The sequence below is a fragment of the Taudactylus pleione genome, unplaced genomic scaffold, assembly GCF_031769625.1.
Source record: "Taudactylus pleione unplaced genomic scaffold, aTauple2 ptg001274l, whole genome shotgun sequence".
Classification (NCBI taxonomy): domain Eukaryota; kingdom Metazoa; phylum Chordata; class Amphibia; order Anura; family Myobatrachidae; genus Taudactylus; species Taudactylus pleione.
The window spans coordinates 180,629-201,865 of record NW_028285674.1 but is presented as its reverse complement, the minus strand read 5'-3'; the positions used below and the strand labels follow the sequence as shown (position 1 = coordinate 201,865).

Here is a 21,237-nt window from a genome sequence, read left to right as displayed (position 1 = left end):
AGAGCCGCTCGTAAGCGGTCGTACGCTCGTAGTCATCCGATGTTGTTAAACCACGCATGCGTCGGTGTAACAGTGCGCATGTGCGTACGGCTGTTTGCGATCATTTTTCCAGTCGTTCGTCGAATAGCGAACAGGAAGTGACATGTCAAATGTGATTGACAGAACTGTCCGTTTTGGGGCGGTGACGGGGGTGGAGATGGGAAAACGCAGGCGTGTCGAGGCGTTTTTTGGGCGTACATAAATTATCTGATGCGAACGGCCAATGTGAACGGAACAAGGGTTACGTCACTGTCTGATCCACTTTCCATTCAAACTGCTCGCTCAGCTTGTGGTCTGGTATTCTCTACCGTAATGACGATGGTCTCTTCGTTCTTCCCGAGGCTCATCGATGGTTTCCTGATTGATCAATTGAGGCCTCAAAAACAATCAGTTTTGAATTGCAAAAATGCTTGTAAGGTGTTTAGCAAATAGCCTTTTTTTAGTTGCAAAAAACCGTACGCAGGTGAACTACTCAGCTGGGTTAGACAATCAATTAGCTTACAAATTTATTTTACATTTGCGTGTTTTTTCCAAATTGTTTTTTTTCATTTTTTTCAGGCAACAATATTGTACGCAGGTTTGTTGTTTTTCTTCATTTTTTAAGGGCCAAGAAAACAATCATCCTTTTGTTTTTTGCTAAGTGTTAATTAAACCTCATTGTTTTTAACCCTTGGTTTATTTTTCCCTAAAAAATGTTTTGATTTCCGTTGTATTGTTTGTAATGTTGTTTGCGGGATTACCTTTTAACCAGTTTTTGAATAAATTAACAATAGAATTGTGCAGATTTCCAAAATTTTTTTTTTATTTTTTTTTTTATTTCTAAACAAATTTTGGGGAAATAAAAAAAACTTGATAACGTAAAAACAAATAACAAATGATTTTAAAAACACACAAACAAAATAAGTGGCATTTGAAATCCACAAACAAACACAATTAATAAAAAATTCACAAGAAAGGAGAGGGAGGTTTTGGGCATTAAGGAATATGGGGCAAACACAGAGAAGAATTGTGGGAAAATTAGCCAGTGCTGTCATTGCCTTTTGGCCCATTTGGCCAGGGTAGGGAGGGAGCTTGAACGGGTCCGGGATGTCCTTCTGCTGGCCTGGCCAGAGGCAGATGTTGTGGCCTCTGGACTAGGCATAGGGCTAGGCACATTTGGAGGGATGGCTGTTGTTGTGCCAGAGGTGGAGGGTCCTGATGTTGCGGCAGGAAGGGAGGCCGGCTCCAACATGTGCTGGCGAATGAGCTGCTCCAGGGCATTTGCTATTCGCACGTTGGCCCCAGTATTTTCCGCCAGGGCCTTAGCAATGGTCACGTTGGCCGCAGCACTTTGCTCCAGGGCGTCCGCCACCCATAGCAGATTGGCGTCCATCCTCAGCAGTATCTCGGTCTGCTGATCCGTTTTAATATTGAGATCAGTAAGGGGGAATGCCCTGGACTGTCTTCCACAGGGTCGACAGCCGGATCTACTGCTTCCTCCCCTGCAGAGCCAGCAGAAATTCTGCGGCCAAAGCTCCCCTCTGGAGCAGACTCATCCGCCTGTGTCTCTGCGAGAAAAAAGAGAAAAGAGTAACATTATAATCTAGATATTGTCCCAAACACATTTCTGAGTTGTTAACATTACAACATTTACCTGGGGCAACATGAGGAGCCGCAAAGTCTGGCATGTCGGTATCCATGTTCGACACGCCAAACACCTCCTCATCCAGCTCCTCCAAATCTGTGAGCTCCAGTGACACAGGGGTGGGACCCCCACCTGTCCCCCCTGCATGCCTAGCCCTATCAGCCAGTTTTTGCTTAAGACGATATTTGAAGTCGCTCCATCTGTGAGGTAAAAAGTTGGCATTATTCCTGCAGTATTTGGACCTGCAAACACTTTTTACTAAAATGTAGTTTTTACGTACCGGCGTTTGACCTCCTGGGTTGAACGTTCACAATCACCCACCCTATTGACACCACTGGCTATGTCATCCCACATTTTCCATTTCTGGCTTGCACCCATATTCCTTGGTGCCTGTGGCAGGTTGTCATTGCACATTTGTACCAAAACCTCCATCTCCTTTCTTGTGAATTGTGGCTGCCTTTTTTTTTTTGTTTAGTTGGCCTACTAGGCCCAGCAGCCTCTTCCATGGCATCCTCCACTCCTTTTTTTAAAAAGATTGTAAAAATTATAATGTCAAACGTTACCCAAATTATTGTAAAACATAAACCTTTAGTCACAAAAAGACAAATACTTACCTGGCGCCTCTTGGCCAGTGCTTTGCTGCTCTGTAGCCATTTTTGACTTTCAGGTCTCACTGCAGCAGACCGATTGGGGTTTTCAGTGACGTTTTTATACATGCGTCAGCATTATTCGGCCGCATCATTGATTGTGCGCTCCTATTGTCCGTCCTTAATTTGAGCGGGAAAATAAAGACTATTTATGGCTTGGTGTGACTCGAGTCGAGGTGGCGGGTTATGAATGTTGGAGGTTTGGCGTAGGAGTTCATTGTTGGCGGTATTTGGAGTTTGAGGCGGTTTTCTACACTTGTGATCATTTTGTTTGTTTTCTTACTTATTTAATTTCCGTTCGCTTTTTTTTAATTGTTTAGCGCTTTTTTTGGAGTTTTTGAGTAAGTCTTTTTAAAAACCACCGTAAAAAATAATAGTAAATAGTTTACAAATGTAAGTACTTATTTTGGCTTGCCCCATTGAAGTTTTTGTACTTTGGGATATTTGTCTGTTTTTGGTAAGTGTTTTTAGTTTCATGAAGTTACAATTTCGATGTGTTGGTCTTCGCATATGTGTCGCTAAGTAATCTTGTTTTTTTTCTTGGACCAATCATGTCTTACCACTAAATATAGCGTACTCTTTCGCGAAATAATGTTTGAGTTGTTTTTAATTTAAAATGAACGTACTATTTAGCGCACTAATGTCTCATTATGTAACTGTCAAAAATGCGTACTATTTAGCGCACTAATGTCTCCTTATGTAACTGTAAAAAAAGCGTACTATTTAGCGCACTAATGTCTCCTTATGTAACTGTCAAAAATGCGTACTATTTAGCGCACTAATGTCTCCTTATGTAACCGTAAAAAAAGCATACTATTTAGCGCACTAATGTCTCCTTATTTAACTGTCAAAAAAGCGTACTATTTAGCGCACTAATGTCTCCTTATATTACTGTCAAAAAAGCGTACTATTTAGCGCACTAATGTCTCCTTATATTACTGTCAAAAATGCGTACTATTTAGCGCACTAATGTCTCCTTATGTAACTGTAAAAAAGCGTACTATTTAGCGCACTAATGTCTCCTTATGTAACTGTAAAAAAAGCGTACTATTTAGCGCACTAATGTCTCCTTATGTAACTGTCAAAAATGCGTACTATTTAGCGCACTAATGTCTCCTTATGTAACTGTAAAAAAAGCGTACTATTTAGCGCACTAATGTCTCCTTATGTAACTGTAAAAAAAAGCATACTATTTAGCGCACTAATGTCTCTTTATTTAACTGTCAAAAAAGCGTACTATTTAGCGCACTAATGTCTCCTTATATTACTGTCAAAAATGCGTACTATTTAGCGCACTAATGTCTCCTTATGTAACTGTAAAAAAGCGTACTATTTAGCGCACTAATGTCTCCTTATGTAACTGTCAAAAATGCGTACTATTTAGCGCACTAATGTCTCCTTATGTAACTGTCAAAAATGCGTACTATTTAGCGCACTAATGTCTCCTTATGTAAGCGTAAAAAAAGCATACTATTTAGCGCACTAATGTCTCCTTATTTAACTGTCAAAAAAGCGTACTATTTAGCGCACTAATGTCTCCTTATATTACTGTCAAAAAAGCGTACTATTTAGCGCACTAATGTCTCCTTATATTACTGTCAAAAATGCGTACTATTTAGCGCACTAATGTCTCCTTATGTAACTGTAAAAAAGCGTACTATTTAGCGCACTAATGTCTCCTTATGTAACTGTAAAAAAAGCGTACTATTTAGCGCACTAATGTCTCCTTATGTAACTGTCAAAAATGCGTACTATTTAGCGCACTAATGTCTCCTTATGTAACTGTAAAAAAAGCGTACTATTTAGCGCACTAATGTCTCCTTATGTAACTGTAAAAAAAAGCATACTATTTAGCGCACTAATGTCTCCTTATTTAACTGTCAAAAAAGCGTACTATTTAGCGCACTAATGTCTCCTTATATTACTGTCAAAAATGCGTACTATTTAGCGCACTAATGTCTCCTTATGTAACTGTAAAAAAGCGTACTATTTAGCGCACTAATGTCTCCTTATGTAACTGTCAAAAATGCGTACTATTTAGCGCACTAATGTCTCCTTATGTAACTGTCAAAAATGCGTACTATTTAGCGCACTAATGTGTTTTGTTTTTTTCATTGTAAAATCATGTTTTACCACTAAATGTAGCATGCGATTTTCCGAACTAATGTGTGCTCCCTTCTCTATTTTTTACCCAAAAAAATGTGTTTACAATCCAAGTTTTAAAAAAAAAAAGCTAAAAATATTTTCTACTTTTGAAATGTAGGTTGTTCTACTCATGACAAGACCCCGGCCTGTAAGCATCTTTGGATTTCTTAGAAAAGATAAGTATATTTTTCTTTACACATTTGTCTAAAACAATAACTACCTGGCTTACCATTTCAGGTTGATGTTGGTCGTATTATATTGGCCATGGTTCCAGAACCCGACCAACCTCAACTTCATCCCAGGCATAGGCCTTGTAGGCGTGCAAGGCCCCAAATACATAGAACACGTGTCACCCTTTTTGGAATGCCAGATGATGAGGAATTAAGACGATACCGTCTTCCTCCCCAAATCATCCTAGACACTCTCTAATTAATAGAGAGTGATCTTGAACGGCAAATTGACAGTCCTACAGCAATACCACCACTTACGCAATTAATGTCGGTGTTACATTTCTGTGCCTCAGGATCCTTTCAAACAACTGTGGGAATAATTGCCGGAATCTCCCAATCCTCCTTTTCAAGGATCCTGAGGGCATTTTTAAACACCTCCATCATTTTATTACAATGCCATTGGATATGGGTTCCCTTAGTGTGGCGAAGGCCAATTTTTACCAAATACCTGGCTTCCCACACATCATAGGGATTGTGGGTGGCACTCACATACCACTTCAGCCTCCAGCAAGGCTGGAGGCTATTTTTAGGAACCACAAACACTTTCATTCACTGAATGTAATGGTGGTATGTGATGCCTCCCTCCAGATCCTGTCCCTGAATGCCAAATTCGCCGGGAGTGCACATGATTCCTTCGTTATCTGGCAATCAGGGATTTGGCACAAATTAGACAACCTACAAGCTGGTGATGCATGGCTTCTGGGTAAGTTGACACCTTCTGTTGCAATCAATGCAAAGCTTGTTACACAATGGTCCTGATGTTTGTTTTTGTTTTTTCACAGGAGACAGTGGTTACCCTTGCATGCATTGGCTACTCACTCCTTATTTGGCTCCCACACCAGGGCCGCAAAGTGAGTATAATTCCGCACTTACAGCCACCAGGCAGGTGGTGGAGCGCTGTAGCTTCCTTTTAAAAGGCCGATTTAGATGCCTCCACTGCTCTGGTGGCGAGCTCATGTATTTGCCGGATATGGTTTCGAAAATTGTGGTCCTGTGTGGGATATTTCACAACATCGCCATAAGGAGTGTTGTCCCAATGCAGCCAGAGGATGCCTTGCCTGAGGATGGCCCCCCCAAGGTTGGTCGAAGGTCAGTATGTGGGGGGGCCATACGCGATGATGTGGTGGCCAGATTTTTTTAGGCAATTATTGTTAAAAATTTAGTTAATTGACACAATGTAGACATGTAATATTTTAATGGCCAATTTTAATTTTTTATTTTTTTTGGTTTTTATTCCATAAATTTAACCAAAAAAACGGTACCTACTACCTGATCCTACAAATTGACTTCATGTGGCCACATTGGATATAACTTCTGGAACAATGATTTCTTCGCCTCATTTGTGGATTCATGTTGGCATGCTACTTCTTCAAACAGTTCTTGATTGTTGTTGTTATTTTGTTATTTTTGGTGTTGGTTGTATTTTTGAGTGTTTTTTTACTGTGTGAATTGATTGTGACAATTCACTTTGTGTTTATTATTTGTGTGGAATAAATTTTTGGTTAACATGAAAAAAACATTTCCTTGGTAAATTACAAGCAAGTGTAACCTGGTCCAAAAAAGGCAAACTTGCTTAATGGCTAATCCTGTAATGTGTTAAATTGTAAAGTATTTTACCATGCTTTGTGGCTAAAAACAAACACCAAAGGTATTATGGTGAATCAGTATGTTTTCTAATCTAGGCCTAAGCAGGTTTGATTTAATATTTACATTACCCACCAAAAAAAATAAAACAAAATTGCTGGTAATTCTACAAACCTATTGGTATTGTTAGGTGTTTAATGTGCCAGCTTACATACTTACTTGAGCTTTCCACAATCTAATTTACATTACTTCAAAAAACATGCTCCAATAGTCGACTTATGTAAGGTTAAACAATCTAATATTTACAGACTTTAATAAATCAAAATATATTTTATTTTTTTGAACATTTTTATGGCGAAAAAACAAAAAAATTAGTGGCGCAGGAGCGCCAACATGTGATCCAGGACCACAAGCATGCCTACAACATGGCCCCTCAACCTGTGCAAGCCATCCTGCATTTCTTGCATCCACCTCTGGTCCTCTGTGGGTTAAAAAAATGTGTGGATTACTAAACTGACACCTTAATTTAACTTAAAAATCAGACTATACTTTAAAAAAAAAACCAAAGTAATGGCAAACGCAAAGATTGTATAAATAAAAACTTAATAAATTGCACATAAAAATACAACAAAAAAAGGGAGAAGTACGCCCAAAAACTACATTTGTTGGTTCCGTAAACAAGAAAGACACAAGTATGAGTGTTTGGACATGTGTGATATGTGTAAGGGGAAAACTTCCTAGACATTGTTTTGCAAAGATATATATCCAAAACATTAGAAATACTTAACAAATTGGAAATGCACAGGCAAAAGGACAACATCACCCAAAAACAAAATAATGCAAAAGCAACCATAGTTTAAAAGGGAAACATACCGGTCAGAATGATGACTGGTGCTGGAGCCACGACATCGTCCTCCTCTGAGGTGGGTCAGTGCTGGTCTGATGGAGGAGGGGTGATTTGGCTTGGTGTGGAGGGGGAGGAAAAGAGAGGGGTGTGTGGAGGGGAGGGTGATGAAAAGAGAGGGGGGATGGAGGGGAGGGTGAATTTTGAGGGATGGGAATATTATGAGAGGGAGGGGCATCACGGTCTGGCCGGTCTGGGGTGGAGGGGGAATTTGGGGAAGGTTGGGGAGAGGAGGTTTGGGTGGGAGTGGGGGATAAGGGACGAGGCCAATGTCATTGACGTAGTAGACGTTGTAGTCTGCGCTCAGCCCCTAAATGATGGATACAATTTTTTAATATTCATTTTTTTTTGGTTTTGTAAAAAATTAACCCAACCAAAAAATTTATTAAAAAAAAGCGCAATACGGAAAACATGCACACGCAGGTATGTCCTAAATAAAGAAACAGGGCTAGATGGAAAACATGCACACGCAGGTATGTCCTAAATAAAGAAACAGGGCTAGATGGAAAACATGCACACGCAGGTATGTCCTAAATAAAGAAACAGGGCTAGACAGAAAACATGCACACGCAGGTATGTCCTAAATAAAGAAACAGGGCTAGACGGAAAACAAGCACACGCAGGTATGCTTACATTTAAAATGTTTACAAAATACACTTACTTTCGCTAATTTGCTGACGCAAATTGGCCAAAAGGCGTGGGGATCTGCGGTGGAGATCGGACCAGCGCCTTTCGAGCTGGCCGATATTGCGGTGGTAGCCCAAGTTACGCAGGCGGCGCCGCACCTCTGCATAGGCGAGCCGCTTGCGGAGGTTAGTGATCGGGGCCGGATGCTCCGTGATTCTCCGGTCCATCACATCTGTGAGGACCAGGAGTTCTCTGCGAGTAAATGCTGCTGCTCTCATGATGGCAATGATTTTTTCAACACAAAACAGTTTTAATAAAGGTCCCAGAAAAAATTTGATTGGCTAATGTACTTTGAAAATTAACAGAAAGCATTGTATTGGTTATTGTATGAGTCATGTGGCCTACACCCTCACAAATATAATGTGAGTTATGATAGGCTTGATGCAGTGACATGCGTAAGCTAATTTAAATATTATTAATAAAGATGAAAAATCTGCATATAAACTAATGCAAAACAATAGTAGCATTCAAACAAACTTTAAAATTTGATAAACCATCCCCTTGGTACAAACATACGTATTCTGCGGAAGGAATGACACACACGAACAATAATAAAGTTTATTGACAGTGAAAAAAACAAAAGATTGCAAAGATGTGAATACCAATTAAGCTAATGAATATACTGATTGCTATTAATCGATTCAAGTATGTTAGCAGAATGAAATAGCAGGCAATCGAAAAATGACAGGCCCACTTCCGGATTTGACTTGTGCGAGTGTTCCCTGCAACCAAAGAGGAGACGGACGGTCACTATTTAGAACGTTCGCTAGCTAGAGGAGGGGTTGGGAGACTATGGGGCGGAAGATTAGCTGCGAGCGAACATACGAGCGAGCGCTTGAATTTTAATTTTTTCGCTCGTAAACTGAACGAACGAACGGCGACTTGCGTCCGGCTTTGAATCAGGCCCAGAGTCTCAATAATACAGAAAGCGCCATACCCACAGAGTGCCAAACAAATCAGAGGTTTTTTGGGATTAGTTTCATATTGCAGACAAAGGATACCAAACATGTGTCAAATCGCGGCCCCCCTATACGCTCTGACCACTCATGCTGGACATATAGAGCTGTCTGAGGAAGGAAAACAGGCTGTGGACCAGTTGAAGGCGGCCATACTCAGTGCCCCCTCACTTGCACTCCCAAACTACACTAAGCCATTCAGCCTGTTCTGTCATGAACAGGAAGGACAGGCTTCGGGAGTACTTACTCAAAAATATGGAGGGAAACAGAAGCCAGTAGGGTACTTTAGTACCAAATTGGACTCAGTGATTTCAGCGGGCGCCGCATGTGTAATGTCAGTCGCAGCAGCAGCCCTGCTAGTTGAAAAGACTGCCGATATTGTCCTGGGGAATAGACTATTTCTTATGGTTCCCCATGCTGTACAAGCAGCCTAACCACCAGACACCTCTCTGCTGCCAGATTGACCAAATATGAAATTTCTCTGCTTGTGCCATCTAACATCACTGTACTTCGGTGCAATGTGTTAAACCCAGCTACCCTTTTACCACTCCATGACACGGGAAGTGGGCCGAGCCCAGAGCATGATTGTGAGCAGGACGTGGAACTCTTCTACACCCCTCCCGGTCCTGTTCTGGATGAGCCCATTCCAAATGCAGAAATGACCCTCTGTGTAGACGGGTCCAGACTACAAAAGCCAGAGGGAGGGTTTGCTGCAGGTTTTGCTATAGCAGACGACACCTCTATTTTGTACTCTGAAGCACTTGATCCTGGTGTACATTCTGCTCAAAGTGCAGAATTGATCGCCCTGATCAAGGCATGTGAACTGGCGGAGGGAAAGACTGTAAACATATATACAGACTCCTGTTATGTATACGGAATTATACATGATTTCGGGTTTCTGTGGAAACATAGAGGCTTCCTGACATCTAGTGGGAAAGTTGTAAAACATGCAAATCTGATCCATGACCTTTTAGAAAAGGTAACATTGCCTAAAGCTGTAGCAGTTATCAAGTGTCAAGCACATCAGCGAGCAACTGATCCTATCACTATGGGTAACAGAAAAGCAGATGAAGGAGCCAGGCAGGCAGCCTTAATGCTTCTCCAAGAGTCCCCAAAAGAAACAGAAAGTATGTCAATGGACACCCTAATAACCCTGCAAAATCAGGCAGGTCCCCAAACACTTGGCAAATGGAGGAGGGCTGGGTGCGAACAAACAAATGATGTTTGGAAACATGGAGATGGTCGATTGTGTGCATCACCATCTCTGTATCCCATTCAAGCAAGCTTGTCTCATCTCCCTTCACATGTTTCCAAAGGGGGAATGATTGCTAGTGTCAATAAATTTTGGTTCGCTCCGGGCTTTCCACAGTTTGCAACAGAGTGGTGTAAGAAATGTATGATTTGTGCTAAACACAATCCAGGCAAAATGACTAAGGTAGAAATGAAACACCTTGTAAAACCTGACTACCCATTTCAAAGGTTGCAGATAGACTACATTCAGCTACCAAAATGTGGGGTCTATGAATTTATATTAGTGTGCGTGGACATGTTCTCATCATGGGTGGAGGCGTGGCCTGTTGCCAAGGCAACCGCCGCTGTAACAGCAAAGAAATTAATATCTGAAATCGTGTGTAGGTATGGCCTACCTGATACGGTAGAATCAGACAGATGAACGCACTTTACAGGACAGGTATTTGCGGAAATGTTGAAAGGATGGAAATTGAACAGCATCTTCACACTCCATATCGTCCTCAGGCGTCAGCCAAGGTTGAGAGAGCCAATGGCGTTTTAAAAAACAAAATAGCTAAGATATGTGAGCAAACAAAACTTACATGGTTACAAGCATTACCAATAGCTCTTTTTGCTATTAGGCATACCCCAAAGGGATTACATGGACTTTCACCGTTTGAGATACTGTTTGGCAGACCACCACTAACAGGCCTTTTCTTTACACAAGAATTACATGGACAGTACGCCTCTCTTACTGATTATGTTGTTCAGCTTAACAAGCAACTGACTAACTTGCATGGAAAGGTGTTTTCTACTTTACCAGATCCACAAGACACATCTGGAACCCACCACCTACAACCTGGAGACCGGGTGGTAATCAAAAGACACGTGAGAAAACATCTTGAACCCCGATTTGACGGCCCATTCCAGGTGCTACTGACCACAGCTACCTCAATCAAGGTAGAAGGGAAGCCTAACTGGGTACATGCTTCCCATTGTAAGAAAATTTACTTTCAGGTCAATGGCACAGACCGGCTCCAAAGGGGTGAGGCCGCTTGGGGAAAAGGGGAGCAGATGGACTGCTAAGAGGCGCTTGTTATTCTGCCTGCTCGGTTGTGCTTTATTTCCTTGCATGCAGGTGAAAGGAGAAAAATAAAAGAACTCTATATGGCTCCTGCATCAGCAGACGGCCAAGCAGCTGAACTCCACTAACTGTTGGATCTGTTCTCATGTTCCTGCCAACCATAAAGGAATCCCTTTGCTTGGTATCCCTATATCAATGAACGATCTTAACCTCACAGACTATAGCTATAATGTTGAAATAGATATAAATCACACTGCTCACAATGCTATCTTAGACCTAGGAATATACTTAGAAATTGCTGGTATAATCTCTCCACCCACTATGTGTATAGGGCCTATGTACGTTAACCATGTGGCCGAACTAAAAGGTCACCTAGTCAACTTGTCCAAGGTATATGTTGGAGAAACTAATTGTAGGAATGTTACCTTAGTGTTTAATATGGAATACATGGAAACTACATGTGACAAGGTGGATGGGAACTGTAATAATCAATGTTGGTGTGCAAATATGAAAGCTCTTTGTGCCCCTAGGTGTGCCTGTCCTGACCAGAAGGATGAGGATGATGTGGAGTGTAGGACCCAAATGTACAAAAATATGGTATGGTTTCAGAGCTGGTTGGGAAACCATGGTAAGATAATTCCCAGGGTATTGAAGCAAGGGCTATATTATATTTGTGGTAATAGAGCCTACTCCTGGCTTCCTATGGGGGCATGGAGTAACTGCACTATAGGGAGAGTTGTACCAGCCATAAGGCAACGTGCAAATGTCTCTTTCACCAATATGATAGAAACAGGTTCTAGGGAAACTCGATACAATAGGGAATTGTTTACTACAGCAGATAAAGCCTGGATGTGGTTCCCTGCCTGGACAGGTTGGGGAATTGAATTAGCGAATAAATTGAATAAATATGCAAACATTATGGATGGGATAATTAATGAAACCACAAGTGCCATCCATTCCATGCTATAAATGAAGAAATGGCCCAAATTAGGAAAGTGACCTTACAAAATAGAATGGCTCTTGATTACTTGTTAGCCATACAGGGAGGAACTTGTGCTATCATAGGTGAGGAATGTTGCACTTGGATTGAGGATACACATGACCCCATAGAGGCGCACATGAATAAAGTAGAAAAATTACAGAAAAAAGCTAGAGACATATCCAAGGAGGGATGGAATCCCTTCTCCTGGATGGGGACAATTGGTGTCTGGTTTAATAATATGTTGTCAGACCTGATAAAAACCCATAGTGATAGTGATAGGATTGATTGTATTTCTTTTGATTGCTTGGAAAATTCTAATGTGCTGTATTTTGCATTGCAGGAAAGGTGTGGATCCACTCATTTAATAGGAAGAATGATAACAGCCACAGAGATGACCATCTGACGGCCTAGCCCAACTGCCCATCTCTTCTGAAAGACCCCTCAGCTGTTGTAAAGATCTGGGTGGAAGACATCATCTCTGAAAGAGGGTCCCGCAGGTGCACTTTGTCAGTTTGGACACCGCCCAGAGGAAGTTTTGTCCCTCGCGAGTGAGTTCAACGAGTCAGTCATCTTGATTCCAGCGAATTCACCTCCGGCTGCTGTTATAGTTCTTATTGATAGTGAGTGTTTGTGTGAGATTGCTTAATAAAGATGTGTGAATGCTGACCTGGATGGTGGCAAGGGCAGTACTTTAGCCAGAGGGTCCTTTTGCTCATACCCTGTCTCAATTGCACTTTGTCATCCTATAAGACCTGGGGCATCAGAATACTGGGTGGACCTAATCCACCTGGGAAAAGCGGCTGCTATAGGTGAAGACATTAACCTGCGGGTGCAATTGACTGCTGGGTATATGGCAACAGAGTCAGTGTAGTCCCAGTTGTCTAGGTGGTGTGGATTATCCCATCACCTTCCCTATCTCAGTAGTACTGCCATTGCTGCCATTTCAGGTGGTGTTTATATGTGTGATAATGAAATTATCAAAAGGGTGAGAATTGTTAAGGAAATAAATGGATCCCAGCAATCCTATCCTGCAATATCATTTATTTGTTCTCATAGGCAATATATAAATGTGTTTGTGACATGCGTGACAAATAAGTTGGTCTTTCTTTGCTTTTGGTAAGCTTCATCATGCTATTTCATAAACCCTGCACCCTCTATCTTGAATACATGAATATATATATTTCGATTTGACAGCAGCTGTTTACGTTGTCTTTATTTTCCACAACAATCATATCTCTCTTGCCAGGCTCAGGGCAGTTTAGATTATAATGACAAAATAAGTACCATATACTGTATTGCTACTGTCCTAAACAACATGTACAGATTAGACAATCCAAAGAAGTGATAGTTAAATATTTGTGAAATTATTTGTTTAACAGTTATTGCTTGGCAATGTGAATTATTATTCAGTAAAATATATATATATATATATATATATATATACACATACATACACACACACACACACACACACACACGTATATACATATATTATTATTATTAATAATAATAATAATAATAATAATAATAATAATTACTATTAATTCTAAGCAAGTATTTTATAATTTTCATCTTAACTTGACCACTAGTAACTAGTAATCATATCGTAAAAAGATAATTAGTAATGTTTGCCTCTCTTTCTCTGCCAAATGATGCCATATAAATGGAATCCTTTGAATCAACTAGAAATATTTTCTGAAAAACCATTACAATAATAAATAGCCACATGTAACAACATCACAATATGTATACAGCACCAGGATTTCTTAAAATGACAGCATCATTTTAAATAAATACAATGCATAACAATTTGATATGAGGACTTGCAAATAATTGTTATTAACAGATCTGTTGCCTTTAAATTTATATATTAAGGTTGTTTGTAACCTATCTACGTCTGAGTCTGGGATTTTAGCTGGGTTGTTCCAGCATAGAAATATAGGACCAAATGTAATAGGATGAGAGTTCAGAAAATGTGAGAGCTTAGCAGTAAACTCTCACACTAATCAGGCTCGGCGACAGGGGGAGACTAAGGGTCCCCCACATCCCGGGCCCCGAGGTACAGAGAGGCCCACGAGGAGCCGCGGAAAGCCACTTGACAGACCCTACACTGCAGAGAGGCGCCAAGCTGTAGAGGCAGTCTCTCTGCAGCGGCTGCTGGGTCCATTGATGCTGCTGCCGGATGCCGCTGCACCTGTAACACCATGACATGCAGCGGCAGCCTGCTACAGACAGACGTGCGGCTGAGCCTAGGAGGCTCTTTACAAAGTCCCACCCCCTACTATTCCCCCCTCCTTCCTCCCCTCACTGCTCCTCCGCTGTGCTGTACCAGTGCCTGGAAGGGCCTGGCCCTTGACATCAGGCACTGGTCAGGAACATATTCTTGGGACTCAAACTGAAGAGGGTCCGTGCCGAGCTGTGTGTATCCATGCTGGGTGGCAGCCAGACAGCGGGACTCCAAGATGCAGCCAGCACCTGGTGGCTCTACAGAGAGTACGCCCAGTACTAAGAAAGCAGAAAGGGGGTAAGTCTGACTGGTAAGTGGGGTGGGCGGTGGGGTTGTAAGTGTGCCCGGTAATGAAAAGGAGGGGTGCTATGTGTGCTCAGATTGGGGGAGGGCTAAGTGTGCCCAGTAAGGGAAGGGAGGGTGGTGAGCCCAAGATGGGGGGAGTTCTGTCCTGGCACTGTCCCCTTTGTCTTGTTCCTGTCACCTCTGGGCATTTCACCTCTGTCCCGGTTTTGTCTCCTCTGTCCTGGCCCCCTCACTTCTGTCCTACCCTACCCTCTTTGTCCTGTCCCCTCTTTCCTGCCCTGTCACTACTGTCTTGGACCTGTCAATGCTGTCCTGATCCTGTCACCTCTGTCCTGGCCCTGTCTCCTCTTTCCTGTTCCTGTCACCCCTCTCTGCTGTCCCCTCTGTTCTGTCTTGGCCCTGTCAACCCTGTCCCCTCTTTCATTGTCCTCTCACCACTATCCTGGCACTGTCACTCCTCTCTCCTGTCCTCACTGTTCTGTCCTGGCCCTCACCTCTATCCTTGCCCCTCTGTCCTGGCCTTGTCCCTTCTGTCATTTCCCTGTCACCTCTGTCCTGTCCCTCTCCCATCTATCCTTTCCCTGTCACCTCTGTCCTGTCCCTCTCCCATCTATCCTTTCCCTGTCACCTCTGTCCTGGCCCTCTCCCATCTATCCTTTCCTTGTCACCTCTCTCCTGGCCCTGTCCCATCAATCCTTTCCCTGTCACCTCTGTCCTGGCCCTGTCCCGTCTATCCTTTCCCTGTCACCTCTGTCCTGTCCCTCTCCCATCTATCCTTTCCCTGTCACCTCTGTCCTGGCCCTCTCCCATCTATCCATTCCTTGTCACCTCTCTCCTGGCCCTGTCCCATCAATCCTTTCCCTATCACTTCTGTCCTGGCCCTGTCGCTTCTCTCCTTTCCCTGTCACCTCTGTCCTGGCCCTTCTATGCTTTCCCTGTCACCTCTGTCCTGGCCCTGTCCCATCTATCCTTTCCCTGTCACCTCTGTCCTGGCCCTATCCCTTCTATCCTTTCCATTGTCACCTCTGTCCTGGCCCTGCTCCGTATATCCTTTCCCTGTCACCTCTGTCCTGTCCCTGTCCCATCTGTCCTTTCCCTGTCACCTATGTCCTGGCCCTGTCCCATCTGTCCTTTCCCTGTCACCTCTGTCCTGGCCCTGTCCAGTCTATCCTTTTCCTGTCACCTCTGTCCTGGTCCTGTCCCTTCTATCCTTTCCCTGTCACCTCTGTCCTGGCCCTGTCCCATTTGTCCTTACCCTGTCACCTCTGTCCTGGCCCTGTCCCGTCTATCCTTTTCTTGTCACCTCTGTTCTGGCCCTGTCCCGTCTATCCTTTCCCTGTCAGCTCTGTCCTGGCCCTGTCCCGTCTGTCATTTCCCTGTCACCTCTGTCCTGGCCCTGTCTCGTCTATCCTTTTCCTGTCACCTCTGTCCTGGCCCTGTCCCTTCTATCCTTTCCCTGTCTCCTCTGTCCTGGCCCTGTCCTGTCTGTCCTTTCCCTGTCACCTCTGTCCTGGCCCTGTCCCATCTATCCTTTCCCTGTCACCTCTGTCCTGGCCCTGTCCCTTCTATCCTTTCCCTGTCACCTCTGTCCTGGCCCTGTCCCGTCTATCCTTTCCCTGTCAGCTCTGTACTGGCCCTGTCCCGTCTGTCCTTTCCCTGTCACCTCTGTCCTGGCCCTGTCTCGTCTATCCTTTTCCTGTCACCTCTGTCCTGGCCCTGTCCCTTCTATCCTTTCCCTGTCACCTCTGTCCTGGCCCTGTCCTGTCTGTCCTTTCCCTGTCACCTCTGTCCTGGCCCTGTCCCATCTATCCTTTCCCTGTCACCTCTGTCCTGGCCCTGTCCCTTCTATCCTTTCCCTGTCACCTCTGTCCTGGCCCTGTCCCATCTATCCTTTCCCTGTCACCTCTGTCCTGGCTCTGTCCCGTCTATCCTTTCCCTGTCACCTCTGTCCTGGCCCTGTCCCGTCTATCCTTTCCCTGTCACCTCTGTTCTATCCTTTCCCTGTCCTGGCCCTGTCCCATCTATCCTTTCCCTGTCACCTCTGTCCTCGCCCTGTCTCGTCTATCCTTTCCCTGTCACCTCTGTCCTGTCCCTGTCCCTTCTATCCTTTCCCTGTCACCTCTGTCCTGATCCTGTCCCATCTATCCTTTCCCTGTCACCTCTGTCCTGGCCCTGTCCCATCTATCCTTTCCCTATCACCTCTGTCCTGGCCCTATCCCATCTATCCTTTCCCTGTCACCTCTGTCCTGGCCCTGTCCCTTCTATCCTTTCCTTGTCACCTCTGTCCTGGCCCTGTCCCTTCTATCCTTTCCCTGTGACCTCTGTCCTGGCCTTGTCCCTTCTATCCTTTACCTGTCACCTCTGTCCTGGCCCTGTCCCATCTATCCTTTCCCTGTCACCTCTGTCCTGGCCCTATCCCTTCTATCCTTTCCATTGTCACCTCTGTCCTGGCCGTGTTCCGTCTATCCTTTCCCTGTCAGCTCTGTCCTGGCCCTGTCCCGTCTGTCCTTTCCCTGTCACCTCTGTCCTGGCCCTGTCCCTTCTATCCTTTCCCTGTCACCTCTGTCCTGGCCCTGTCCCGTTTGTCCTTTCCCTGTCACCTCTGTCCTGGTCCTGTCCAGTCTATGCTTTCCCTGTCACCTCTGTCCTGGCCCTGTCCCATCTATCCTTTCCCTGTCACCTCTGTCCTGGCCTTGGCCTGTCTATCCTTTCCCTGTCACCTCTGTCCTGGCCCTGTCCCGTCTATCCTTTCCCTGTCACCTCTGTCATGGCCCTGTCCCGTCTATCCTTTCCCTGTCACCTCTGTCCTGGCCCTGTCCCTTCTATCCATTCTCTGTCACCTCTGTCCTGGCCCTGTACCATCTATCCTTTCCATGTCACCTCTGTCCTGGCCCTGTCCAGTCTATCCTTTCCCTGTCACCTCTGTCCTGGCCCTGTCCCGTCTATCCTTTCCCTGTCACCTCTGTCCTGGCCCTGTACCGTCTATCCTTTCTCTGTCACCTCTGTCCTGGCCCTGTCCCATCTATCCTTTCCCTGTCACCTCTGTCCTGGCCTGTCCCGTTTATCCTTTCCCTGTCACATCTGTCCTGGCCCTGTCCCGTCTATCCTTTTCCTGTCACCTCTGTCCAGGCCCTGTCCCTTCTATCTTTTCCCTGTCACCTCTGTCCTGGCCCTGTCCATCTATCCTTTCCCTGTCACCTCTGTCCTGGCCCTGTCCCATCTATCCTTTCCCTATCAGCTCTGTCCTGGCTCTGTCCCGTTTGTCGTTTCCCTGTCACCTCTGTCCTGGCCCTGTCCCATCTATCCTTTCCCTGTCACCTCTGTCCTGGCCGTGTCCCGTCTGTCCATTCCCTGTCACCTCTGTCCTTGCCCTGTCCCGTCTATCCTTTTCCTGTCACCTCTGTCCTGGCCCTGTCCCTTCTATCCTTTCCCTGTCACCTCTATCCTGGCCCTGTCCCGTCTGTCCTTTCTCTGTCACCTCTGTCCTGGCCCTATCCCTTCTATCCTTTCCATTGTCACCTCTGTCCTGGCCGTGTTCCGTCTATCCTTTCCCTGTCAGCTCTGTCCTGGCCCTGTCCCGTCTGTCCTTTCCCTGTCACCTCTGTCCTGGCCCTGTCCCTTCTATCCTTTCCCTGTCACCTCTGTCCTGGCCCTGTCCCGTTTGTCCTTTCCCTGTCACCTCTGTCCTGGTCCTGTCCAGTCTATGCTTTCCCTGTCACCTCTGTCCTGGCCCTGTCCCATCTATCCTTTCCCTGTCACCTCTGTCCTGGCCTTGGCCCGTCTATCCTTTCCCTGTCACCTCTGTCCTGGCCCTGTCCCGTCTATCCTTTCCCTGTCACCTCTGTCCTGGCCCTGTCCCGTCTATCCTTTCCCTGTCACCTCTGTCCTGGCCCTGTCCCTTCTATCCATTCTCTGTCACCTCTGTCCTGGCCCTGTACCATCTATCCTTTCCATGTCACCTCTGTCCTGGCCCTGTCCAGTCTATCCTTTCCCTGTCACCTCTGTCCTGGCCCTGTCCCGTCTATCCTTTCCCTGTCACCTCTGTCCTGGCCCTGTACCGTCTATCCTTTCTCTGTCACCTCTGTCCTGGCCCTGTCCCATCTATCCTTTCCCTGTCACCTCTGTCCTGGCCTGTCCCGTTTATCCTTTCCCTGTCACATCTGTCCTGGCCCTGTCCCGTCTATCCTTTTCCTGTCACCTCTGTCCAGGCCCTGTCCCTTCTATCTTTTCCCTGTCACCTCTGTCCTGGCCCTGTCCATCTATCCTTTCCCTGTCACCTCTGTCCTGGCCCTGTCCCATCTATCCTTTCCCTATCAGCTCTGTCCTGGCTCTGTCCCGTTTGTCGTTTCCCTGTCACCTCTGTCCTGGCCCTGTCCCATCTATCCTTTCCCTGTCACCTCTGTCCTGGCCGTGTCCCGTCTGTCCATTCCCTGTCACCTCTGTCCTTGCCCTGTCCCGTCTATCCTTTTCCTGTCACCTCTGTCCTGGCCCTGTCCCTTCTATCCTTTCCCTGTCACCTCTATCCTGGCCCTGTCCCGTCTGTCCTTTCTCTGTCACCTCTGTCCTGGCCCTATCCCTTCTATCCTTTCCCTGTCAGCTCTGTCCTGGCCCTGTCCCTTCTATCCTTTCCCTGTCACATCTGTCCTGGCCCTGTCCCATCTGTCCTTTCCCTGTCACTTCTCTCCTGGCCCTGTCCCTTCTATCCTTTCCCTGTCACCTTTTTCCTGGCCTTGTCATGTCTATCCTTTCCCTGTCACCTCTATCCTGGCCCTGTCCAGTCTATCCTTTCCTTGTCACCTCTGTCCTGGCCCTGTCCCATCTGTCCTTTCCCTGTCACCTCTGTCCTGGCCCTGTCCCGTCTGTCCTTTCCCTGTCACCTCTGTCCTGGCCCTGTCCCTTCTATCCGTTCCCTGTCACCTCTGTCTTGGCCCTGTCCCGTCTGTCCTTTCCTTGTCACCTCTGTCCTGGCCCTGTCCCGTCTATCCTTTTCCTGTCACCTCTGTCCTGGCCCTGTCCCTTCTATCTTTTCCCTGTCACCTCTGTCCTGGCCCTGTCCATCTATCCTTTCCCTGTCACCTCTGTCCTGGCCCTGTCCCATCTATCCTTTCCCTATCAGCTCTGTCCTGGCTCTGTCCCGTTTGTCCTTTCCCTGTCACCTCTGTCCTGGCCCTGTCCCATCTATCCTTTCCCTGTCACCTCTGTCCTGGCCGTGTCCCGTCTGTCCATTCCCTGTCACCTCTGTCCTGGCCCTGTCCCGTCTATCCTTTTCCTGTCACCTCTGTCCTGGCCCTGTCCCTTCTAGCCTTTCCCTGTCACCTCTATCCTGGCCCTGTCCCGTCTGTCCTTTCCCTGTCACCTCTGTCCTGGCCCTATCCCTTCTATCCTTTCCCTGTCAGCTCTGTCCTGGCCCTGTCCCTTCTATCCTTTCCCTGTCACATCTGTCCTGGCCCTGTCCCATCTGTCCTTTCCCTGTCACCTCTGTCCTGGCCCTGTCCCTTCTCTCCTTTCCCTGTCACCTTTTTCCTGGCCTTGTCATGTCTATCCTTTCCCTGTCACCTCTGTCCTGGCCCTGTCCAGTCTATCCTTTCCCTGTCACCTCTGTCCTGGCCCTGTCCCATCTATCCTTTCCCTGTCACCTCTGTCCTGGCCCTGTCCCGTCTGTCCTTTCCCTGTCACCTCTGTCCTGGCCCTGTCCCTTCTATCCGTTCCCTGTCACCTCTGTCTTGGCCCTGTCACTTCTGTCCTTGTCCTGTCCCGTCTATCCTTTCCCTGTCACCTCTGTCCTGGTCCTGTCCCGTCTATCCTTTCCCTGTCAGCTCTATCCTGGCCCTGTCCCTTCTATCCTTTCCCTATCACCTCTGTCCTGGCCCTGTCCCTTCTATCCTTTCCCTGTCACCTTTGTCCTGGCCCTGTCCCGTCTATCCTTTCCCTGTCACCTCTGTCCTGGCCCTGTCCTGTCTGTCCTTTCCCTGTCACCTCTGTCCTGGCCCTGTCCCGTCTATCCTTTTTTTTTTACCTCTGTCCTGGCCCTGTCCTGTCTATCCTTTCCCTTTTACCTCTGTCCTGGCCCTGTCCCGTCTGTCCTTTCCCTGTCTCCTCTGTCCTGGCCCTGTCCCTTCTATCCTTTCCCTGTCACCTCTGTCCTGGCCCTGTCCCGTCTATCCTTTCCCTGTCACCTCTGTCCTGGCCCTGGCCCGTCTATCCTTTCCCTGTCAGCTCTGTTCTGGCCCTGTCCCGTCTGTCCTTTCACTGTCACTTGTGTCCTGGCCCTGTCCCATCTATCCTTTCCCTTTTACCTCTGTCCTGGCCCTGTCCCGTCTGTCCTTTCCCTGTCACCTCTGTCCTGGCCCTGTACCGTCTATCCTTTCCCTGTCAGCTCTGTCCTGGCCCTGTCCCTTCTGTCCTTTCCCTGTCACCTTTGTCCTGGCCCTGTTCCGTCTATCCTTTCCCTGTCACCTCTGTCCTGGCCCTGTCCCGTCTATCCTTTCCCTGTCACCTCTGTCCTGGCCCTGTCCCGTCTATCCTTTCCCTGTCACCTCTGTCCTGGCCCTGTCCCGTCTATCCTTTCCCTTTTACCTCTGTCCTGGCCCTG

The 21,237-nt window shown here is 46.2% G+C and overlaps 1 pseudogene; it reads left to right on the top strand.

The window, feature by feature from the left end:
- The first annotated feature begins 11,325 nt into the window (after positions 1–11,325).
- On the top strand, positions 11,326–12,557 carry LOC148443416 (syncytin-2-like; annotated as a pseudogene).
- Positions 12,558–21,237: the final 8,680 nt, after the last annotated feature.